Raw genomic sequence first — 10,861 nt, forward strand, 5'->3', positions numbered from 1 at the left:
CCAACATACTCAAATCTTCCATCTTCTTAGCAAGGACATTTGTAAGTGCATCAAACTTTGCATTAATCATGTTGAATGGATCAAGATCATACATTCCAAAGACTTGCCTTTTCTGAGTTGGAACTGGTCCTCTTGGACTACTCCAAAGATGAGTATTCTTTGCAATTTTCTCCAATAGCTCATAAGCTTCATCTTCATGCTTAATAATAAATTCTCCTCCTGTTTGAGCATCAATAATTCCTCTGATTGCAGGAGTGACATTTGTGTAAAAATTCTGATTTATCATCCATTTTGGAATGGTATGATGTGGGCATAATCTCTCTAATTCCTTCCATCTCATCCATGACTCATAAAGAGTTTCATCTTCTCTTGGTCTGAAAGCTGTCATTTGATTCCTCAACTCTTGAGTTTTTCCAGGTGGAAAATATTGTGCAAGAAATGCATTAGTTAGTTGCTCCCAATTTGTAATGGAGTTGTGAGGTAAAGAATCAAGCCAATCCAATGCTCTATCTTTCAAAGAGAATGGGAATAGCTTCAATCTTGCTGCATCATCAGACACTCCAGGTTGTTTTTGCATGTCGCAAATCATAGCAAACTTCTTCAGGTGTGTGTGTGGATTTTCAGAAGGATGTCCTCCAAATTGAGAATTTTGAATCATTTGAAGAACTCCAAAATCCATCTTGTAACTATTTGCATCAATCCTTGGTCTTGCTATGCTCTCCCTCAAGTCATCAAAATGAGGAAAAGCATGATTCATCATACTTCCCCTAGGCACGTTTGCATTAACAACTTCTTCTCCTTGGGCTTCATTTTCATTGTTTTGACCATTTCTAGCATTACCAACACCAATTCTAATTCTTTCATCAGCCATATCTGCTTCAATTTCGGTTTCTCTCAAAGCTTCCTTCCTTTTTCTGGTTTCTTTCTTGTTGGCCTTACAAAATTTCTCTATTTCAGGATTGAACAATAAGGATGTATCACTTGAGCTTCTAGCTCTTCTCATAAAAGATTAAAAGTACCTGAAAAAGAACAAACAAACACAAAAATGAAAAGATAAAAAAAATAAAACTATAATCAACTAAAATAATCAAGAATTCAATCTTAAACAAACAACTCCCCGGCAACGGCGCCAAAAACTTGATGCGTCCTAACCGCAAGTGCACGGGTCGTACAAGTAGTATAGAAAAATATCGATCCCACGAGGAGTTGTGTTAATGATTGAATTTTCGATATAAAAGTTGACTAAATTGAAGTATTTATGAAATTAAAATAATGAATTAATGGGTAATGGAGTATGAAATCTAAATGTGCAAAATTAATATTCTATTCAACAATGTATTAATAATACTAAAATTGCATCAAATTGAAAAAAGCAAGTTCAAATATGGCAATATTTAAAATGGCAAATGATTAAATTCGATTAGAAATTAACAATGGTAAAAAGGTGATTCCGGAGTTCGGGATTTCATATTCGAGCTATTTGGGATTTTAAATTGGTTGTCCAATCTTATGAAACTAATGGGTTTTAAGGAGATTAATTCTTAAATCCTTTGAATTCCCTTTCGAGTGAGACAAAGAGTGCCTTAATCAAACTAATCCTACTTTCGTGGAGTTAGAATTAATTAAGACCCATTAAGTTCTTTAATTAATCTGTGAATCCTCTTAATCCTTAGCCTATTTCTAGGTCTAAGTTAATTAAGTCCAATTTCTTGATTATCTATCACAAGGCCTTCTCCTTTCGGTGCTTCAACCATGGATTAAGAACATCACTTAATGGGATCCTACACTAAGCATGTCATTAAGCATACAAGAAATGAATAAAACTCATTAAGACCACAAAATATGGATTACCCAATCAAGATCCACAAAATATATCAAATATTACAACCCTTACTCCACAATCAAAAGTAAACTACTCACTATCCATAATGCTTACAAGATATGATGACTTTAAATGGAAATAAAGCTTTAATCTAAGCTAAGAAGTAAGAAATTAAACACTAGAAATGTAGAAAAGTGTAAAGAAAGAAAGAAATCTGCAAATCTTGGTTGAAAATGGTGTGGAAGGTGAAGATGGCTCTTCAAATTCTGCTCAACCCCTCTCCTTTTCTTCTTTGCTCCTTTTTTCCCCCTCTAAAATGGGAAAATGAGACTATATATAGCATTTTTCTGACATGGAGCCCTAAAATAGTATGTTCTAGGAGGAATACATTAAGGGAATCTTCTGCCAGCTCATTAATGAACTCTTTATGGGACTGCATAAGTGGACTGCATAAGTTATGCAGTCCCTTATGCGCTTTCAGCTGGTTACAGGCCACTTATGCAAAACTGCATGACTTGGTGCATAGGTTATGCACAATTTCGTGAAGGTGCATAAGGGAGGCGGGAATGTGCATAAGCTATGCTGTCTCCTTATGCACACTTCGGCTGGTTCTGGAACAGTGATCTTTCTCCTTATGCAAATCTGCATAGCTTATGCGGCAAGTTATGCACAATTTGGTCAATGCATATTTCAGCTTGAAAACTTGTTTTTGACATCTTTGGCTGTAGAAGACACTCCTCAATGGAAAAATTCTCTTCAGTCCTTCCAAAAACACCATTTTTCCTACAAAACAAAGTAAAATTTACAAATTAATCTAAAATTGACAATTATGAAAAACTAACTAAATAACTAATGAAATTAGCTAAAAGTGACTAATAATAGAATAAGATGGCTATAAAATTAGACCTAAATGACTATGCAAAATGTATGCATCAGGCACCCCGAGGAAGCCTCACAAGAAGAAGATCTATTATTTAATCTCGATGCAATGGAAGAGTTTAGAGAAATACCCTTCATTCAGATGGCATAGTATAGGTAAAAAATAATAAATATGTACAATAGGAAAGTCAATAATCGAGCATTTATGGTCGGAGACTTTGTTATTAAATGAGATGACGTCACAGAAGGACTAGTAAAGGCAAGAAAGCTAGGATGCAATTGAATTGGACATTTTGTTATCTCTAAAGTTATCCGCCCAGGGACCTACAAGATAGCTGAGATAAGTAGGAAAATACTGCCCCAAACCTGGAATATCTATAATCTTTGCAAATACTATCAATAAAAGAATTCTTTGGTTTAAATTTTTGAGTTTTAAGAGTGCTTAGCCTATCCATGGCGATAGTTTGCTACGCTAAATAATTTAAGGGTGTTTAACACATCCATGGCGATAGTCTGCCAGGCTAAATAATTTAACGGTGCTTAGTCCATCCATAATAATAGTTCATCAAGCTAAAATAATTTAAGGGTATTTACAAAGCCCAGATTAAACTAAGAGAGCTTAGCTTATTTATGATTCAGAGTGACATTTTGTCCGTCTAGCATGTTAATAGTTGGTAACAAAACACCCATAGCCAAATTGCCAATTCAAGTAGGTAACTATCAATTATCTTTCTGAAGAAAATCAAATTAGTTTGTTCATCATCCTTTAAATTATTTGCAGGTCGATCGATTTTTAAAAAATCTGAACATCTTTTACTTTCAAAAATTCTTAACTATTAATCATCCTATGTGAAAACTTTGCTTGGCCTATGGGTTGGAACGTTCAGTACTATCATTATTCACAAAAACATATGCAACAGTAAAGACAAAGAAAAAAGAAGACTTTTCATTTGCATAAAATTTTTTCATACAAAAAAGATTAGGCAGAGGGACTTGCTTCATCCCCATCCCCCTGCCCAGATACATCCCCTATAACCTCCTCCCCCCTGACCTCACCACCACCTAGAGTGTTTACCCAGGAGAACTCTTCCCCTAGATAATGACTCTAAAGTTCAACAGTGATGTCATTCTAAGCTTTGACATAAATATCAACCAAATGCTCATTGGTGGCAGCGAGTTCAGTCTCTTGCTCTTTAATCTTTTTCTTCATGTCAACCTGCTCTATCCAGGTAGACTCCAACTCAGCCTTGATACCCATATGCCTTTAAGTAACTTTTGGAGCTCACCCTCCTGTTCTTGAATTTTCTTCTCAAAGGTAGAGACTGATTCAATTAACAAAGCAATTTCCATCTCCTGAGTACCAATGTGCCCTCCTAAAGCTTGATTTCACTCACGGAGTGGCCGAGTGCAAGCCATTTGCTCCGTTTACAAAGTCACGGCTCAGAGGGCAAGCTCATCGTCATCGTTAAGGTTGAGGTAAGCTAAATTGATAGGGAGAATATGTCACACCTTACCCCTCTGTAAGGCATAACATGATCCCGTAGAATACCTAATGAACTACCGAACTTCACCTACCGATAACTCATTAAGTACCCTAAAGGGATTTTAAAATAATTTTCTTATTTTTGATAAGTGGTGAGCATTTCTAATAAGTATTTAAAACATGTAATTAAGTGGAAGGCTAGTTGGAAATTTTGGCCCATTTTATTTTTCCGTAAATTTTATAAAAATTTTGACAGAGTTCTGTCTGTATTTTGAGAAACCAGTTCTTCAAATACCTGTAAAAAGCACTTCTAAAAATTTTTCTCAACTACTACTTTAATTTCACAATCAAACTCAATCAATTTCACAATCATTTCAATAAATTTCTCAAGTTCAAAATTCAATAATCCTCAGCATACTAACAACACATTTCATTTAAATTAAATAAAATAGTTGTACTTATATTTCATTAGAGAAAAAACAATTTATATACATTCTTACAAAATTTACATTAAGAGAGTTTAAAACTACAATATATATTACAACTTTATACAAATTTTATATAAACTGCTCAAGACCCATTTCTACATGTCCATACATTTATGTGCAATATATATACATCAAAAGAAATATTTAAAGTTAGGGTATAAATTATACCCGAAGATTTCAAGCTGAATGATCCTCAATCTTCAGCAGCTCAGTTTGCTGCTCCTCTAGTATGTAAATCTGCGACAGCAATAAAAGCTATCGCTGAGTACTAGAACTCAGTGGCACACAACATACTAAAATAATCTTTATGCAGAATATAAATCACATTTATTAAAAAAATTTAACTAAACATGAGCATTAAACACAAAACACGAATTATGAAATTTTAATGCAAACTAAGTTCATTTCGAAGAATCAAAACATATTTCATAAAATCCACAGTTAGATCATGCCATTCGAAACAAATAGAATCTCAATAGCCAGAGGCTAAAGAGAAATCACATCACAAGGCTAGCTAGCTCAAATATATGGATATCCATTCACATCCTCTTCTACTGGCACACCTCAACACTTCTCCAGATAAGGAATCAAAATTCAAAACTAATTACCCCCACTAGTCGTGCTAGTGAGTTGTCCAAATATATGGTCATGACACTGTAGTTTCAAAACTTATCTTAACAATTTACTAAATATTTTCATTTCAAATATACACAATAACTTTCACAATTTAAATCAAACATCATAAGAATGCCATAATTCAATATTTCACATTATTCAAAACAGTATGCAGAAGATAATTATAAAAAGTATACGTTGTGCACAAACCTCAAACAAGTCACCTGTTGGCCTTGACTTGACTCCTCGGGTTCTGTCCTGGTATTCTTTTCCACTGAAACATACAATTTCACAGTGTTTTAGTACCATAACTTAGCATAAATCCAATAATAAATTTAACCTCACTTTTACCTAGCTCTAACGTGTTAAATTCGACGTTCTTGAAATTTTGTGTTTCGGATTACTATTCACTATACTATTCAAGTCAAATTATTGACTTTCTAAGGCTTAATAGGTATGGGAATTCCAACTTCACCCACATACCACATTTTGGTCACTAAACTTGTTGGTTTTGGTCATTTTCTCAAAACTTAGGTCTTTTAGGCAAAATTGCCAATTTTCAATTTTGGTATCCCTAATTGTACTGTTTCATTGGTCAGTTTATTGTTGGAATTTGGCAAAACTTTCTTCATAGAAAATGTTCCTTATTGTCTTAAGTTTATTCTCCTTTTTGAATCACCCCAATTGGAGTTTTGTAGCTCAAGTTATAAGCAAATAATGTTTACTGTTCATGCTGCAGAATTTTATTCTGGTAGATTATTCATTCCAACTTTGTTCAGTAATTTGATCAAGTTAGGTCCATAATTTGGTCTAATTTTCTTCATATAAAATGTTCTACTATATCTTAGATTTCCATCGGTTCAAGAATCGTCTAAATCAAAGTTTTCTAGAGAGAGTTATAGCCATTGAAACTTTACTGTTCATATGGCAATCTGCAGTTCTGCAGATTCAGGTCACCAACTTTGCTCAGTAATTTGATTGGGTTAATGGCATAATTTGGGTTGGTGTTCTTCATGAAAGTTTTAGATTTATATCTCATCTAACCCCTGGTAAAATTTCAGGTCATTTTGACCTGCCTAGCTCGAGTTATGACTAAATGAATAAATACTGTTCATTTGATCAGTTTGTGCAGAGGCAGCCTGCGATTTTCCGACTTCGGCCACTTTGTTCACTAGGTTTTAGTCACTTTTTGAGCAGGCTTCCTAAATGAAAATTGTGTCATTTAGTGCCTATTTTCATCCCCAATTGGTCCCATATCCATTGGACTTGTAAATTTTCATTTTTAGTCCCTCAAAGGAGGTTTTGGTCATGCTGCAGCAACATGACCTTATCCAATCCGAATTGGCTTTTAATTCCAACACTTCTAACACACTTAATTAGGTCACAAATGACCATTTCTCACTTCACATTAGGTCAAAGACACCATTTACAAGTTTCTCACATTTTTGGTCTCTAAACCCTAATGTTCAAAAACCTAACTCACTAATTTTGTTGCATTTAACCAATTCAAATCATACTAACATCACTCCATCACTCAATTAAACTTCCATACATATTGAATTCAATCAAATTCATGCATACACACATCAAACCCTAGCTGACCTAAATTCAGCTTTGGTCCCTCACAATTATTTTTGTTTCATTTTAAGTTACTTTCTAAGTTAATTAAACTAAGAACATAGAAATTTAACAAAAGAATTCAAATTTACATACTAACCTTTGTTTGATTTTCCAATCACTAAATTTCTTCCCTTTTTTCTTCTTTCTTGCTTTTTCAATCTCCTCTTCTAGTAGCCCAAACAAAGCTTAATCATAATTTAGTGGAATTTTTGGGGAATTTATGGGGTTGATTCAAGCTTTGAAAGCTTGAATTTCATGGCTATGGAGGAAACTAAGGAGAAAAAAGAGAGAGAGGAGAGATGCACGTTTTTTATTTGAAGAAGAATGATTTTTTTTTCTTTTCTTTTATTTTGTCTTTTATCTCTTTAGGAAGACCAAAAATCCAAATAAGTAAATAAATTAATTTTATTCTTTATGGCATCATGCATGAGGTCATGCATGATGTCATCACCTTTTGACTTTTCCATTTTCTCTTTTTTTTTTTATTTTTTTTCTATTAGTTCTTTAATTTAATTCTCGATTCCGAAATTTTCTTTTCTCCGATTTTATTTAACAGTTAGGTTAGAAGTCAACTCTCGGGGTCAATTGACCAAATTGCCCTTCTCCGGTTCAACCCGGTTTGCAAATAATTTCATATTTCTTCCTGCTCCCTGACCTAATTGATTGGCTTAACAGTTCTTTTTTGTGATTTTCTCTTTTCCACTGTGTTTATAAGAGTCCTAAGGACCGCAGCGTCACATTTTATCGTTTGAAATTTGAGTTTAAAATGACTTCGCAGTCGTTCCCGAGAAGGTCCCCCATCGCTGTGACTCTCGGCTCGTTTAACTTCTTCTGTTCTGTTTTTCTTGTTTATACTTAACTAATTGGACATTACTAATTATTTGTGTTTATGGCTTTTCCAATTGTCTTAAGTATGGTTCTAATCCCCTTAATTGTCCGGACCGACACCGGTCACAGGAATAATGAAATATACCAGGCTATATAAATGGGGTGTTACAATTCTCCCCCCCTTAAAATAAATTTCGTCTCAAAATTTTACCTGGTATCAATCTCTGAACAGCTGTGGGTACTGTCTCCTCATGTCCTCCTCTCGTTCCCAAGTAGCCTCCTTGCCCGAATGATGGTTCCACAGCACTTTCACCAACGGTATCTACTTGTTCCGTAGCTGCTTCACCTCATAAGCCAGAATCTTAATGGGTTCTTCTTCATATGTGAGGTCTGGATTCACTTCAATTTCCTCTACTGGTAGTATATGAGATGGGTCTGATCGATACCTCCTTAACATAGACACATGGAAGACATTATGTATCTTCTCCAACTCTGGAGGTAGTGCCAACCGATATGCCAAAGGACCCACTCTTTCCAGAACCTCATATGGCCCAATGAAACGAGGACTCAGTTTCCCCTTTCTGCCGAATCTCATAATTCTCTTCCAAGGAGAAACCTTGAGGAAAACTTTCTCACCCACTGCATACTCAATATCCCTTCTTTTCAGATCAATGTAGGACTTCTGATGGTCTGATGCAGTCTTAAGTCAATCTCGAATCACCCTGATTTTCTCTTCAGTTTGTTGAACAATTTTGGGTCCAATCATCTTTCTTTCGCCCACGTCAGCCCAACATAATGGGGTTCTACATTTTCTGCCATACAAAGCTTCATATGGAGGCATCCCAATGCTTGATTGGTAGCTGTTGTTATAAGCAAACTCAATCAAAGGCAAGTGTGTGTCCCAACTGCCCTCAAATTCAATCACACAAGCCCGTAGCATGTCCTCCAAGATCTGAATTACCCTCTCAAATTGGCCATCATGCGTGGGTGGAATGCGATCGAAGTTCAATCTAGTTCCTAGGGCTCTCTGAAGACTACCCCAGAATCTAGAAGTGAACCTAGGATCTCTTTCTGATACGATGGATACTAGCACTCCATGCAATCTCACAATCTCGTCAATGTACAACCTGGCCAATCTTTCTAAACTATAGTCCATCCAGACTGGCAGAAAATGAGTAGACTTGGTTAGTCTATCAACAATGACCCATACTGCATCATGACTCTTCTGTGTCCTCGGAAGTCCCATCACAAAATCCATTGTTATTCTCTCCCATTTCCATTCTGGTACTGGTAGTGGATGTAACAACCCAGTGGGTACTTGATGCGCTGCCTTTTTTTGCTGACAAGTTAGGCATTTGGATACAAACTCTGCCACATCTCTTTTCATACCCATCCACCAGTAATGCTCCTTTAGCCTTCTATACATTTTTGTGCCACCAGGATGCATGGCAAAAGGAGACTCATGTGCTTCCTTCAAAATGATCTGCCTCAATTCAACATCATTAGGAACACATATTCTGTAACACCCCCGTTTGTATAGCCTGGTAGATTTCACTGTTCCGGTGACCGGTGTCGGTCCGGACAATTAAGGGGATTAGGACCACACTTAAGACAACTTAAGAAGCCATAAACACAAATAATTAGTAATGTTCAATTAGTTAAGTATAAAAAAGAAAAATAGAACATAAGAAGTTAAACGAGCCGAGAGTCACAGCGATTGGTGACCTCCTCGGGAACGACTGCGAAGTCGTTTTAAACTCAAATTTCGAACCGTAAAAAGTGACGCTGCGGTCCTTAGGACCCTTATGAACACAGTGGAAAAGAGAAAATCACGAAAAAGAACTGTTAAGCCAGTCAAATAATTAGGTCAGGGAGCCGAAAGAAATATTGGATTATTTGTAAACCGGGATGAACCGGCGAGGGGCAATTTGGTCAATTAACCCCGAAAGCTGACTCCTGACCTAACTGTCCAATAAAATCGGAGAAATAAAAATTTTCGAAATCGAGAATTAAATTAAAGAACTAATAGAAAAAAAATAAATAGAAAAAAAAAAAGAGAAAAGGAAAGAGGTTGGAAAAGTCAAAGGGATGACATCATGTATGATGTCATAAAGATTTAATTTAATTATTTTATTAATTAGAGAATTTTGGTCTTCAAAAAGGGATAAACATAAAAGAAAACAAAAAGAAAAAAAAAATTAAAAAACCTCATTTTCCATCTTCCTTGCCGCCCCACTTTCTTCTTCAATTCACCATTGCCCATCCTCCAATAAAGCTTGCACTCAAGCTTTATTCCTCCACTCAACCTTAATAACTCCCTTAAAAACCTCCCTAGAACTTGTTATTGCAACTTAAGAAGGAGATTACAAGAAGAAAGAAGGAGAGAAATTGGAGAATTGGCAAAATAGTTGAGGTTAGTATGCTAACTTACTATTTTTCCATTCAAATGCATGTTTAGGTAATTAAGTGAGTTAAGAACTTGATGTAAATGAAACAAATATGGGGAAAGAATTAAATTGAAATTTCGGGCAGCTTGAGAGGAGTGTGGTTTGCATGAATATGATGCAATTGAGTGAGTTTAGAAGCTTTACTTAGTTAAATGATTAGCATTAAAATTATTAGAAGTAGTTAAATGCAAGAGTTAATGAGATTAGGGTTTCAATGCTAGGGTTTACGAACCAAAAATTGGAGAAATGCATAAATGGCATGTTTAACCTATTGTGACAGGAAATAATGGTCAATTATGACCAAATAAGTTGTGTGGGAATGGTAGGAAATTAAACCAAATTCGTAGGTCAATGGTCATGCTGCTGACAGCATGACCAAACCCACTTTGAAGGACCAAAACTCAAAGATTATAAGTCCAATTGATATGCCACCAATTGAAGATGAAAATAGACATAAAAGAGCACAATTTTTATTAAGGAACCATGACCAAAAACTGACCAAAACTTGGTGAAACAATTGACCAAAGTGAATTGATAGCAAGCTGCCACTGCACTAAACTGACCAAATGAACAGTAACTGTTCATTTGGTCATAATTCAAGTTAGAAAGGTCAAATTGACCTAAAATTTTACCAGCAATTAGATGAGACATAGATCTAAAACTTTCATGAAGAACACCA

At 35.3% G+C, this 10,861-nt stretch overlaps 1 non-coding gene across 1 annotated transcript; it reads left to right on the forward strand.

Moving 5' to 3' along the window:
• Positions 1-296: 296 nt before the first annotated feature.
• LOC131169993 (small nucleolar RNA R71) lies at positions 297-404 on the forward strand. Its single transcript, XR_009140936.1, has one exon. It is a non-coding gene; the product is annotated as a small nucleolar RNA R71 (small nucleolar RNA).
• Positions 405-10,861: the final 10,457 nt, after the last annotated feature.

Source organism: Hevea brasiliensis, chromosome 10 (genome assembly GCF_030052815.1).
Source record: "Hevea brasiliensis isolate MT/VB/25A 57/8 chromosome 10, ASM3005281v1, whole genome shotgun sequence".
NCBI lineage: Eukaryota > Viridiplantae > Streptophyta > Magnoliopsida > Malpighiales > Euphorbiaceae > Hevea > Hevea brasiliensis.